The sequence below is a fragment of the Chrysemys picta genome, chromosome 7 (genome assembly GCF_011386835.1).
Source record: "Chrysemys picta bellii isolate R12L10 chromosome 7, ASM1138683v2, whole genome shotgun sequence".
Lineage (NCBI taxonomy): Eukaryota > Metazoa > Chordata > Testudines > Emydidae > Chrysemys > Chrysemys picta.
The window spans coordinates 106,738,397-106,753,541 of NC_088797.1; the positions used below are offsets into that span (position 1 = coordinate 106,738,397).

The 15,145-nt window shown below is 40.1% G+C and overlaps 1 protein-coding gene across 5 annotated transcripts in view; it reads left to right on the forward strand.

Annotated features, from left to right (window-relative positions):
* The window catches only part of ADAM12 (ADAM metallopeptidase domain 12), a 319,646-nt gene that overhangs the window by 18,414 nt on the left and 286,087 nt on the right, over positions 1–15,145 (forward strand). The window lies entirely within an intron of this gene.

Here is a 15,145-nt window from a genome sequence, read left to right on the forward strand (position 1 = left end):
GCTCACAGCACTGAGACTGCCCTGATAGCAGCTCTCTAATGATCTGTGAGTGACTGCCACAAATCAGGGTTATGTTTATCTGTTATTCGTACTGAAACTGTCAGCTGGAGTTGACACACTATTGATCATGAAATTCTGTTTAAAAAGTCTGAATTCCTGTAATAGTTTATTTGGATCTTCACCAGCCTGGTTCAGATCTCACATTTCCTAATCCTGACAGTTTTATCACTAGTGGCCCTTATGCTTCTAACATTTCTCAAATTGCCAGTGCAAATTGTCCATGGAGCCTGCCAGGGTTTCTTTTATTCAGTATTGGTACGCTTTTGGGCAGTATCATTTGTACTAAAGGGCTTCATTGTAACATGCAAATTGACAACAGTGAGATCTATTTTTCAAGCAGACCATGCGTCACTTTCAATCCTCTGCTAGTTCAGAGCCTGTAAGGGCACTGGAGCAATGTGCACATGTGTATCTCTGACAGACCCAGAGCTTGTTGTTGTTATTGCCAAGCCTTGCACCAGAGAATCTAACTATTAGAGCCTGTGTCCCTTACAGACTGACAGGATGATTTTGTTCCTGGCTTTTCACAGCGAAAAGCGTCATAAGCCGGAAAATGCCATTCTTAGGGGTGTTTTCTGTTTAGGTCTGAAATATTCGAATGCTTACAAGGCCATGCTCCGTTACATGGGCAAGCTTTCCTTGGCTCTCTATCTCCTGCAACAACCAATTCTGCTCAGAAGGTCTGACTCTCTTCTTGGTATTCATATTGGAGGGATCTCTTGTTTGCTCTGATCCCTTTTTCTATTTCCATTTTTCTCTCATTCTGTTTTTGCCTTTTACCTGAAGCCTACCTCAAATATCGGGATTTTTTTAAGTTTTACATTCAAACATATATAAACATGTACATTATACGTTGAGGTGTATCGTTCATGTCACATTCAACATCTCTAAAACTCATATGACAAGGGATCTTGATCACAGGAAATCTCTAATATGAAAAGAACTAAGGTCTGCATTGGGCCTGCTAGGCAGAAACTTTCATTTGGGGCACTGTTGAGTCTCCAATAGCAGCACCGGAGGTGTTGGATCAAAACTGTAACCTACTGAAGTCACTGAGAGTGTTGCCATTGACTTCAATGGATTTTGGACTAGGTACATTGTGCCACAAGCATGCAGGCAGATTACTGTATGTTGGTTAGTACAGCCTTGTAATGAGTTGCAACATGCATTCTTTTCTTTGTACAGCTAGCTGTAGTGGCCAAAGGAGAGCAAAGATTGTGGTTGTGACAACTAGGGAAAGGTATGCTCCTTTCTCCCCCAGAGAGAGACTGGCCAGTCTGGCCTTAAGTGGAAACTGAGATGTACTGATGGTAATGGAAATACATTTAGTGTCATGTATAAATATGTAGCCTTCTTCGGCTATATTTATTTCCGGACTGCATCTTCAGAAACCAGTGTCACGTACTAAATGGTTTTTAGTAAAGTGTAGTTCTGTCTTCCTAAAAACTGTGGGTCCTTATTGCTACAGATAGAATGCTGATTAGCTTCTAGCCTATGTGTAATATAGCTGGTTATTAATTATATTAACTTTTGTTTAAAAGACCACAAGTAATTAGGAAAATGCCATCTTCTCGCAGGAGAATCCAAACCTCTTGGTCAGGGTTGTTGACCCAGATTCCGTTTAGGAAAACTGACCAGGGAAGTTCAGCTGCAAAATGTCCTGCATATAACAGTCTGGTGACATCTGTAATTGTGATCATTAATGCATCCGTCCCTGTCATAAGCAGAAACAGAATACCTTTCTTCTCTGCAGTAGCTGCATTTCATAATGACAAAAGTTAAAGATTACTGAAAAGGGCATTAAAGACCTTGGAAGCTGTGGGCTCTCGGAAGGTTCTAATGCTTGTGATCATCTTGTGTGGTAAGCTAGCTGATAAGCATTTCTTGTGATGACTGGGGCCTTGTGTAGTTCAACCTTAAATTGAATTTGGAACAGAATTATTGGAAATCCTATATCCTGTGTTATGCAGGAAATTAGATTAGATGGTCACAGTAGTTCCTTCTGCCTTTAAAATTCTATGAATCTACACTTCGTTTGTAACTATCAGTGTACCTATATTGGTGCAACCCCCTAATGTGATTTACACTAATGTGGTATAAAACCATATTACTGTAGGGCAGGAAGGGACCTCAAGATCATCTAGTCCATTTCCCTCTCCTTGCCCTGGCGCTAAATTAGGATTAAATATGCCTGGCATGAATTGTCCAGGTGCAGTTTACTCAGGCTTCAAACAGAGATAAGTTGCAACAATGTAAATCATGGGCCAGATCTTCGTCTGGTCTGAATTAACATAGTTCTAATGATGTACCTGGCAGAACACAATTTAAACTGGCTGAGGACTGGTCCCTTGTAGATATTTGAAATTTACACCAGCAGTTAAAACCCACCACAGACAAGGTCTAGGTCCAGCTGCTGAGACAGAGATGCACTTAGGTCCAGATCCTCAAAGCCATTAGGTGCCAAACTTCCATTTAAATCAAGTGCCTCGGTACCTTGGAGGATGTGGGCCTTAGTAGGGCCCTACCAAATTCACAGTTCATTTTGGTCAATTTCATGGTCATAGGATTTTTAAAAATTGTAAATTTCATGATTTCAGCTATATAAATCTGAAATTTCACAGTGTTATAATTGTAGGAATCTGGACCCAAAAAGGAGTTGTGGAGGGGTCACAGGGTTATTGTAGGAGGGGGGTTGTGGTACTGCTACCCTTACTTCTGCACTGCTGCTTTCAGTGGCGCTGCCTTCAGAGCTGTGTAGCTGGAGAGCGGTGGCTGCTGGCCGGGAGCTGAGCTCTAAAGGCAGAGCCATTGACAGCAGCAGCGCAGAAGCAAGGATGGCGGGGCATGGTATTGACACCTTTACTTCTGCGCTGCAGCCTGCGGAGCTGGGCCCTCAGTGAGCAGCTGCCACTCTCCAGCCACCCAGCTCTGCAGGCAGCAGCGCAGAAGTAAGGGTGGCATGGTATGGTATTGCCACTCTTACTTCTGTGCAGCTGCTGGCGGGGCACTGACATCAGAGCTGGGCGCTTGGCCAACAGCCGCCATTCTCCAGCCACCCAGCTCTGAAGGCAGTGCAGATGTAAGGGTAGCAATACCATGACCTCCTCCTAAAATAACCTTGTAACCCCCCCCCCCCCCCCCGCAGCTCTCTTCTGGGTTAGGACTCCCAATTTGAGAAACACTGGTCTCCCCAATGAAATCTATATAGTATAAGGTAAAAACACATAAAAGACCAAATTTCACAGGGGAAGATTAGATTTCACAATCCGTGATGCATTTTTTCATGGCTGTGAATTTGGTAAGGCCCTACCTGTGAATTTTTATCTAGTATGAAGAATTGGGCTGTGTGACAGGCTGGTACTCTAGGACTATTCATTGGAAGTGACAAGTGAAGCATCTTTTTGTTGGTGGGGAAAGGCCATATAATTCTACTCTGAGTGCTAAAATTATTGTCCAGGTGGAAAGTCTTAATTGATGGACTCCTGTCTGTGTGGCTAACAGCAAGTATCTCCTCTATTAGTCACAGGGTAAAAATTGAAGTTTGGGCTTTCTTCTCTCTTGGGCTCCTGTTTAATTATAGGGTTCAATTTTAATGTTTTTACTCAATCTTATGAGATCATTTTGACCTGGTAACTAAAGTCATCAGTCAGATGGAGGTTAAGGTTTCTTAACTGGAGGTAAAGACTCTAGTGATCTGCCCATTGACTAGAGGTAGTTAACATCTGTAAAGGCTAGTCTGCCATTCCAGAAACTTCTGTTCCAGACAACAAATGCTTTTAGTTTACTCTAGATTGATCCCAGGATAAACCACAACCATTTGGGCAGTATCCAGACTAGCCTATGCAAAGATGCTAACTCTTAGTGAAGTAACTCGGGGTAAAAACTCTAGTACAGATAACTCAACTTTTACATTACTTTACAGAGTTTTAATTTTTAGTAGCAGTTTCTTTTTTGTTGTTGTTAAATAAATGTAAGAAATAATTACACTTGCTTGACAAAATGGTTTGCCCCTACACCATCATTTGCCGGTACTTTCAGGATCAGGGTCCTAAGGAGGTTGGAAAAGAGATAACAAATCACATTGAGAAACATCAGGTAAACTTTACAGTAAGCGTCTGCATGATAATATAGCACAAGAAAGCCATTTATTTGACAGACAGCATTGTCAGTGGAACAAACGTTATCGTGGGAGTCAAGAATGCTGGAGTTCTAATTCTTGCTCTGCCATTGCTTTCTTTTGTGGCCTTAGTTAAGTCACTTAACTTTAGCCTCAGCTTCTCATTTGTGAAATGGGCACAATAATACTTATCACAGAGGACTGTTGTCAGAACTAATTACCTAATGTTTGCACATCACTTTGAAAACACACTGCTATCTAATGTGAAGTATTAGTGTCAATGATTCAGTGAGTGACTTAACAACTTCAGAATCCAGTCTGTAAAAATTATGTCCACTATTTCACTTAACATCGTTAAGCAACCTTGACCAATTTTCCAAGTAATTCCAAACCCAAGAAATGTATAAAAATGACTTAAATTAAGTGCCCTCCCTGCGGTTTGGAACTTGAATAAATATGAGAGAGCTGTGGGTTGATTTTGTTTGTTTGCCCATCCAGAAGTTCAACATGACGAATCCATAGATTGGATAAATGCATTCTTTCTTGTACCAAATATATGATCTAATATGGCAACAATGGAACATTTCATGGCCTGTTAACCATGCTGGCTATTATATAATGAGGCATAAAAAAGCTGGATGCAGAACTTGGCAAAAAAAGGGTCATCAGCTAGTTTATTCCACAAGATATTTGTTAACAGTTAACATTTGTCATCGTTAAAAGTATGTTCTAGTTATATATACACATTAAGAGAAAAAGTCTTTTCTGACAATATAGTAGCAGTTCGCTATTTTCTTTGTGTTTTTAAAATTTCTTGTTACTCTATAGAGAACAACTGATTGAGTGCAAAAAAAACCTCATGTGGCAGCCTATCCATGAAAGATTAAAGTATGAACTTCCCTGGGCCCAAATGTTGATGTGACTTTTTTTTTTTTAATATAATCATGAAAAATCCTCCAGCTTCCTGGTATTAACACCACATTAAAACAAGTGACTATTATTCATCAGTAGTCACAGAAGAGTGCTCCTGGGCATCCACTAATTTCTTAATGTGCCCAACTCTGAGGTACTTCTGCTAGTTCATTAAAAAATGAGTATTGTGGTGAGTATTATTTAATCTACATTATCTGAGTCTAAATTTTGTCACTGGTTTCACCCATTAAAACTGCTAACATTGCACACCTGTAGCTGAGAGCAGAATTTGACCTCAGATATAGTCTATTGAGAAGTATTGAGCCATGTCATTTGTAACTGGTGCTTCTCTATGAACTGGAGGTCATAAATATGACTTTCAATTGAATCTTTCTTTTCCTGTATTTTTGCCAGGGCACCTAGAAGACACGATGGACGTTTCTCTTGGCTGGAATGTTTGTTTTCGTTGAAAGAATGTATAAATAAAATAGGAAAGGATTGAGTGGAGATCAATGTCCTTTGAGTCCCACTAAAGGGAGAGTCCCGAGGTGAATGCACGCATTTTAGGTGTGCTAATAGAATCATTGCTGGAAGTTTCAGGTTACAGAAGAAAGGATTTTGTGTATTAATGCGCCAGTTCCCCAGCTGGTGTAGATTGGCATAGCTCCATTAATTTGGCTGACCCTATGTAAATCTATTGATAGGGCACCTGGTGTCAAAGAATCTTTTATGCCAGCAATGTTACCCTTACTTTTGACTAATATATATATATATAAATTTAACGAAAAGACTTAAGACTTAACTGGTAACTTTGTTAGTACAGGTGAAGTCCATTTTCTTTTTCTATCATGTAGCACCAGTAGCAGATATAGCCATAAAAACAAAGGTGCATGATGGACATAACTACCCATCTTAGAATCCCATTCACCAGACTTGGGTAAATGCCACAAAATGCTTCCTTTTAATACTTGAATTAATGCTGAAATGTCCTCCAGCCACATTCTCTCCTCCTTTCTATGTGCTTTCTGGGAACATTGGAACAAATGACTTTCATGCACATGAATGTATGTGAAAAGCACATTTCAAACTCACACTTGAGGTATTCCTTCCTGCTAGTGGTATACAGGATGGAATGCTGCCTGACACAGTGGAGGTGAGGGTTCCCACCTCCCTCACCAGAGCCCTGACTCACAGGCTCTTGAATAATCCAGAAAATGATCTCGCTGCACCTTCTACAACTAGGATTGAAAGAAAATTTAAATTTGAGCTCTGCACCCAGCCAATAAATCTTAGAACAGTCTCTTTTTGAGGGTCCAAAAAAGAAAAGTTTTAATATTTTCCTTCTGCGTGGATCTCAGCACCTGCAGGGGGCGGGCGGGGGGGGGGGGGAAATGCTGCCACTAATTTCAATGGAGTTACTTCAGATTTCTGTTTGTATAATGGCAGCAGAATGAGACTTGTGGTTTAATATAATAAGCTTTATGGTTATTGTGGCTGGGCAAATAATTTGCTGCTAATATTTTACTTGACACACTTCACTGCTTTTTCTGCTCATAGAAGGTTTCTGATTTATTTGGTGTTTGATTTTTCTTTTTCTAATTCTGTGGATTGATCACAAAAAATCTCTATATATTTGATGCTTGCTATTTGATGTTGGAGCTGTATGGATTACTTCTGATTAACTGATCACAAAAGATACTTGGTATTTCTCTTCCCTGTAAGTGTTCCTCCTGTTGGACACTATCAAACCCCCTTTGAGGTCAACAAGCTGCTTTCCATTGATTTGATTGTGAGCTGGATGGAGCCTGCAATCAGAAGGAAGGCTTGGTGAAGTCCCTAGGCTTTGATTCTCTTACGGAGAGGGAGCATTTGAGGTAGAAGAAACAGATATGCCTGAATAGGGAATAGGTGGGCGTGAGTGAGGTGGGATTGTTCACCATCCTGCAGGGTTCAGGGGGAAAAGACAACACAGTTTTAGGCTGTAGTATCTTTCAGTGGCTCCCCATAACAGTGAGGATTGGAATCATGTTGCCAGGGAGTGGGGCTGCCGGAGATCCAGTGCTGGTGTGGGGACACAGCACCTCCCACAATTGGCCTTGGCCTCCTACGGGCCTGGTTTAGGTGGTGATCCCATGGCCTGTTTCATGAGGGTGGCCTAACTCTTCACTCCCCCATCCGGCAAAGCAGTTGGGGAAGAGGGTGGTAGGTATCCTTCATGGAAAATCTCACTGAGATTTCCTCCCCTTTAGCATTTTCCTGCTAGTTTTTTCTTGGGATGGGACATCTGGAACCATTATTGTAGTCCACGTTGTATGTGTCAAGCACTCCTGCCCCTATGTCAAATCCTGTCTTCAACTCACTTTTTTTCTAAGCTGCCATATGCTGCTTTTTTTGCAAGCCTTCTTGGTTTAAATTCATCTGAGACAGTCTGAACTCCAGGAGGCTGGGTTCTTAACTTCTTCCATGTCATGGGAAGCACTGTGCACACGTGGAACACTTTATAAGCAATATAGCTTGGTTTATTGAAACATATTCTATTTCAAACTTTTCATATTCTTTCCCTCTCGCTGAGTTCTGAAATGCTCAATCCAAAAAGAACCAGAATTCTGTTCTTTCACTGACCGTCATTCAGAATTCCTTTGTCAATCACAAACAAACTGCAAACAGGAATGGGCAACAGTTTCCCCACCAGAATATATTTATATTGTATGGAATACACACACTTTATTTTATATATATATATAAAATAAAATTCCATACAAGGAAACTAAGCATAGATCCTGCTTGTTAAAATGCACTATAACACTTCCGGCCCCAAACAAATCAATGGCAAAATTTTATTTTCAAAACTCCACTTGTCACAGTTCATTGGGGGTGAACAGGCAAGATACTGAAATAATATACAAGACACCTGTCTGAGTGCATTAGAGTAGGATTCTTGTGCATTTCAGTATCCATTCTGCATACAAATCATGCTCACATTACTTTTGTTTTAATCACCCCAAACACTCATGTTTCCCTTATTTAATCATATTGAAATCTGTGGCACTGATTGTATAAGGTGAGCAGGATTTGGTCTGAAAACAAGGCAGAGTCAGTGCCATGTGCATGTATAAAACTGAAACTTAAGAGTTAAGAATTGTCCTGGCTTTACTATAGAGCCATCGAGCAGAGAACCAAAATTTGAATTTTAACCATGTTACATGGCTGTGATTTGAGGAACAAATAGACTTTCCAGAATCTGGACAATAATAGAATACCGTTTATTTAAATATTTTTTGATGTTTTCTATATTTTCAGATATAGTGATTTCAATTACAACACAGACTACAAAGTGTACAGTGCTCAGTTTATATTTATTTGTGATTACAAATATTTGCACTCTAAAAAAAACAAAAAAGTAGTATTTTTCAATTCACCTAATACAAGTACTGTAGTGCAATCTCTTTGTCCTGAAAGTGCAACTTACAAATTTAATTTTTTTTTTGTTACGTAGCTACACTCAAAAACAAAACAATGTAAAACTTCAGAGGCTACAAGTCCACTCAGTCCTACTTGTTGTTTAGCCAATCGCTAAGACAAACAAGTTTGTTTACATATACGGGAAATAATGTTGCCCGCTTCTTGTTTACAAGGTCATCTGAAAGTGAAAACAGGCACTGTTGTAGCTGGAGTTGCAAGATATTTACGTGCCAGATGCACTAAAAATTCATATGTCCCTTCATGCTTCAACCACCATTCCAGAGGACTTGCATCCATGCTGATGCTCTGTAATAATTCAAAGCAGTATGGACCAATGCATGTTCATTTTCATCATCCTGAGTCAGATGCTACCAGCAGAAGTTTGATTTTCCTTTTTGGTGGTTCGAGTTCTGTAATTTCCTCATTGGAGTGCTGCTCTTTTAAGACTTCTGAAAGCAGGCTCCAGACCTTGTCCCTCTCGGACTTTGGAAGGCACTTCATATTCTTAAACCTTGGGTTGAGTGCTGTAGCTATCTTTAGAAATCTCACATTGGTACCTTCTTTGCGTTTTGTCAAATCTGCATTGAAAGTGTTCTTAAAATGAACAGCATGCTGGGTCATCATCTGAGATTACTATAACATGAAATACATGGCAAAATGTGGGTAAAATGCAGAGCAGGAGACGTACAGTTCTCCCCCCAGGAGTTCAGTCACAAATTTAATTAATACATTATTTTTTTTAACGAGCGTCACCGTCATGGAAGCATGTCCTCTGGAATGGTGGCCGAAGCATGAAGGGACATATGAAGGGATTATACTGCAGTACATGTGTGAGGTGAATTGAAAAATACTATTTTATCATTTTTGCAGTACAAATATCTTTAAGAAAAATAATAAAAAGTGAACACTGTACACTTTGTATTCTGTGTTGTAATTGAAATCAATCTATTTGAAAATGTAGAAAAAATCCAAAAATATTTAATATCAATTGGTATTCCATTGTTTAACAGTGCGATTTAAAACTGCAGTTAATTGCAATTATTTCTTTTGAGTTAATTGCGTGAATTAACTGCGATTAATCGACAGCCCTAATTTTTTGGCATGTGTTATCTTAGAAAAAGTCTCATGCAGTCTAGTGCAATAGAGATCATTTTGTAGTTTAATAATGACATGATACGAGAACTGAAAAGTTATATAGCTATTACACCAATATATAAACCATGTGTGTTAGAAAGACAAGTTCAGTTTTGAAATATTTGACTTAACTATGCTTTTCACTTTCAATCTGTGCCAAACATGTGCTTGAATGACTGATGGAGTCATATGGTTCCCTGAATAAAGCACTTTATTGTGCACAGTCTTAGAGCCTTCCAACTGTTGTATTACAGAAGCTGGGAGATTAAGATGATTCAATGTCTTAGGGGGCATGTTCCACAATGAACATTTTATTTTTGTGTGAGGATAGTTCCCCCCCTCTTTGAAACTGTTACTGGTTTGTTCAGCTGGCCAGTCAGTGACACTGACCACAGTGACCTTCAGCTTAGAAGACTAGCACATACTTTTAAGCTTTCATTCCCATGTTCATGTAAAGTTTTTGAACACCTGATATTTTCCACAAAATTTATGGGACTATTTTGGGGGACTGTTCTCTTTTGCAGACTGTTTCATTAGCAAAAGTTAAATTTAGGAAGAGCAAGTGGTGACAGGAAATAGTTCTTAGAATTAGAAAACTGAACTATTGAAGGGTATGTTTTTAATGCTGCTTAGTTAAAGGGATCAGTAAGACTTAAACTCATATTTCTCATCTGAGCAGTCAAATCTCATGAAACCGAGCAGTGTGAAAGATCAAGTGGACATGCTACAAAACCATACGCAGATTAGTTCAAAGTTGGCAGACCTGTCAACTTAGAGAGAGGATCTTTTTTGATTAGAAGCAGAAGGAACAGAAAATTAAATTCAGAAGTGCATGGAGTCCATCTCTCTGCTTCTTGTCCTCAGGCTCATCAAAGGCCTTTGACTTTTTTTTTTCTTCTTCTTCAAAATTTTATACAAAAGTAGTTATTTTGCAGGTGGAAGGAAAGAATTGTTTCTTTGACGATTTACAGAATTGTTTCTCAGAAGGCATTAGTGCTTACATGCCTTGGGGAAGGGGTGAGAGAATTTTACAAGTCAGTACAATTCTGTGTGTAGTAGATGGGGTTATTTTTAATGTGTCTGAGTACTGTTAGTAGTGTAATGGGGAGTACCTCAGCACACTGGTAGGTCTCTATTGTTTGAGCCAGGTAAACAGTGTGTGTTTGGGCTGGTGGTTAGAACAAAATACTAGATGAGTTGTAATCCAAGCCAAACTACTGATCATTTGACTCTTATGCCTCTGAAACTGGCTAAGATAAATATGCACAAGAATTCATACAATATACAGAACAACAAAATATTGTCCAGTGGATCTTATCTCTCAGAGAAAGAGTGCCACCTTTGAAGCCGATCCGTGAAATACTCTTCATATCTGTCATGGTGACCTTTTGGTTTTTATTTCAAGACACAGTGAAATCTTTATGTATATCCACTTAATGCGCTCTATGACTTAGGGATATTTTACAAATGGCACAACATTTTACTAAGCATAGTGCTAATAGTAATGTAGTGATTACAAATCCTGGTGCAGAGTCCTTTCTTATGTACTATGGACTTTGTTCTACCTTAATATCAGGAAAGCATAATTCCCTCATAAAATCTACACAGCCAATATGAAAAGGCTAAGTCATCTTCTCAAGCACAAAAACCATAAGGGCCTTATTCTGATCTCACCAGAGTAAATTGTGCAATTCCATTGAAGTCAGTGAAAATATAACCAGTGCAAGTGAGATCAGAATCAGTCCCTTAATTATCAAAGAATGACTCTACTCTGAAAGGTGACTGTATAAAAATGGCTCGTCTTTACTCATCAGAACTTCTTCCCTTGTGTATTCAGGATCATATCTACTCACTGCTGTGATTAAAATAACATTTTACTAGTTTTTACACTTGTCAGTCCTGAAGAGCCAATAGGATAGGGAACATAATTGGAGACCAAGACATACATGTAGAGCAGGCTGGGCTGCGTTGTGATGGGCCATGAAGGTGAGGGCTAGAAATTTTAAATTTCTTCTGATGGTCAAGGGGAATTCAGTGAAGCAATTTAAACTGTGGGAGGGGTGACAAGGTGTAACTGGTAGACAAGGAAATGGTTTTGTTTGTGACATTTTGGAGGACTGGAGGAGAGTGAACTTGGTGTTTGGGAGGCAAGAGAGAAAGATTTCAGAGTAGCAGCTGTGTTAGTCTGTATCCGCAAAAAGAAGAACAGGAGTACTTGTGGCACCTTAGAGACTAACAAATTTATTAGAGCATAAGCTTTCGTGGACTACAGCCCACTTCTTCGGATGCATATATATACATATATATATATATGTGCATCCGAAGAAGTGGGCTGTAGTCCACGAAAGCTTATGCTCTAATAAATTTGTTAGTCTCTAAGGTGCCACAAGTACTCCTGTTCTTTTTTTTAAGAGAGAAAGAGGTTGCAGTAATCAAGTGGGAGATCACATGGGGGGTGGACGAGTCTTTTACCTTTGAGGGTGGAAAGGAATATTGTGGGAAAAGTAGCAACAATATTCATGAATGTGTGAGAAGAGGGAGAGGTTAAAGATGATCCTGTGATTGTGAGCCTAAAAGACAAGGAGGATGGTGGTGACAGGGATTGGGAATAAAAATAAGTTCCATTTTGGTCATATTGAGCATGAGCTGACAGTGGCTGGCCAAGGTAATACCTGTTAGAGAGATGTGGATCTGAGGCTACATCTACACTACAGGGGGGAGTCGATTTAAGATACGCAAATTCAGCTACGTGAATAGCGTAGCTGAATTCGACATATCGCAGCCGACTTACCCCGCTGTGAGAACGGCGGCAAAATCGACCTCTGCGGCTTCCCGTCGACGGCGCTTACTCCCACCTCCGCTGGTGGAGTAAGAGCATCGATTCGGGGATCGATTGTCGCGTCCCCACGGGACGCGATAAATCGATCCCCGAGAGGTCGATTTCTACCCGCCGATTCAGGCGGGTAGTGTAGACCCAGCCTGAGTGCAGAAGAACAGGGCAGGCTCAGTGAGGTAGACTTATCTCTATGATGATAACTCACTATAGTAGAAACCATGGGAGCCGGTGAAGTCTCCAAGGACTAAGATGTAGAGTGGGGAAAAGGAAGAAGCAGGGAGAGAACCCCTATATGACTTTTATGGAGAAAGGAGAGGAAGGAAAACAGTGAGGGGACTGAGTTACAGAAACGAAAGGAAAACAAGGTGTTCCAAAAGCATATGTGATCAACAGCACTTCAGTAGAATGTGAAAGAAGTAGAGAACTTGAGACTTATTAACCACTGTAGAAAGTACTTTATCTCTCGGTCTTTATGTAACTGAAAAAAGAATAAAGGGGCACTGCATCAGATTGTGGGTAGCATATGGATCATAAGAGTTTCCTTCAGTGCATGATGAAAATAGAAAATAAAGTTAGATATTACTGTAAGACTTTTCTATGTGAACAATGTGAGACATAAGCCTCAGTGAAGTAGAAGTAAAGAGAATTCTACTAAAAAGGAAAATAGGTGGGTGATTATAACAAAAGGAAACTAGATCTAATGAAGGCTTAGGGAGATACAAAGGGTCTGATCTCTCCTTTCATGCAGTTTTACCCCAGTCTAAGTTTGCTGACTTATTATTGTTTTGTGTTATTGTGACATCTAGAGGCCCTCAATAGAGATTGGAGCCTTGCTGTGCTAGGTACTGCACAAACATAATGATAGTCCTGGCCCTAGAGAATTTACAATCTAAATAGACAAAGCAGCCAAAGAGTGGAAGAAAAGAATGAGTATGGGAAAACTCAGGCACAGAGCGATGAAATGACTTGATCAAAGTCACACAGGCAGTCTGTGGCAGGGCTAGGAACTGAAAATAGATCTCATAGACCTTAAGGCCAGAAGGGACCATCGTGATCATCTTGTCTGACCTCCTCCACATTGCAGGGCACAGAACTTCACCTACCCACTTCTGTAATAGACCCCTAACCTCTGGCTGAGTTATTGAAGTCCTCAAATCACGATTTAAAGACTTCAAGTTACAGAGAATCCACTATTTACACCAGTTTAAACCTGCAAGTAACCCGTGCCCCATCCTGCAGAGAAAGTTGAAACCCCCCCCCCCAGGGTCTCTGCCAATCTGATCCCAAATATGATGATCAGTTAAACCCTGAGCATGTGGGCAAGACCCATCATCAGATACCTGGGAAAGAATTCTCTATAGTAACTCCGAGCCCTCTCATCTAGTGTCCCAGCGCTGGTCATAGGGGATATTTGCCGCTAGCAGCTGCAGATCAGCTGCCTGCCATTGTAGGTGGTCTCGTCATACCATCCCCTCCATAAATGTATCCAGCTTAATCTTGAAGCCAGTTAGTTTTTTTGCCCCCACTGCTCCCCTTGGAAGGCTGTTCCAGAATTTCACTCCTCTGATGGTTAGAAACCTTCATCTAATTTCAAGCCTAAACTTGTCGATGGACAGTTTATATTCATTTGTTCTTGTCCACATTGGTGCTTAACTTAAATAATTCCTCTCCTTCCCTGGTATTTATTCCTTTGATGTATTTATAGAGAGCAATCATATCTCCCCTCAGCCTCCTTTTGGTTAGGCTAAACAAATCTCGTCTCATAAGGTAGATTTTCCGTTCCTCGGATCATTCTAGTAGCCCTTCTCTGCACCTGTTCCAGTTTGTATTAATCTTGAACATAGGAGATCAGAATTGTTCACAGTATTCCAGATGGGGTCTCACCAGTGCCTTGTATAATGGTATTAATACTTTCCTATTTTTACTGGAAATACCTTGCCTGATGCATCCTAGCACCGCATTAGCCTTTTTCACAGCTGCATCACACTGGTGGCTCATAAGCGTCCTGTGATCAACCCATATACCCAGGTCTTTCTCCTCCTCTGTCACGTAAATCCCCAGCTTACACCAAAAATTCTTGTTGTTAGTCCCTAAGTGCGTGACTTTGCACTTCTAAATTTCATCCTATTTCTATTACTCCAGTTTTCAAGGTCCTCCAGACCTTCTTGTATGATATTGCAGTCCTCCTCTGTATTGGCTATACCTCCCAATTTTGTGTCATCCTCAAATTTTATTAGCAGAGTCTAAAGTCATCAGTCAGATGGAGGATAAGGAACTGCAGATTTCCACATGGAGAAGGATAACATGGTGTAGATAAAAAGTATTTGGGGAATAATAAAAAGTCTAGGATTAAAATTGCTAAACCCTTTGTGCACAATAAACTTGGAGGCTTCAGTAACCTAAAACTGTATCATTATGTCTGTGCAATGATTCAGATGTTCAAACTATGAGGAGCAACTGACTCAGCCAAAGAAATGGAAAGAACATAAGAGGAAATCTGTGATCATCATCTATCTTTTAGGGAACTAACACTATGTAACAAGCATAGTAGGAAGCTTAAATTACCCAAGAGAAATCAAGGATCTGGTTACACAGAAGAGAAATCCTAACTACTTTTTTATATG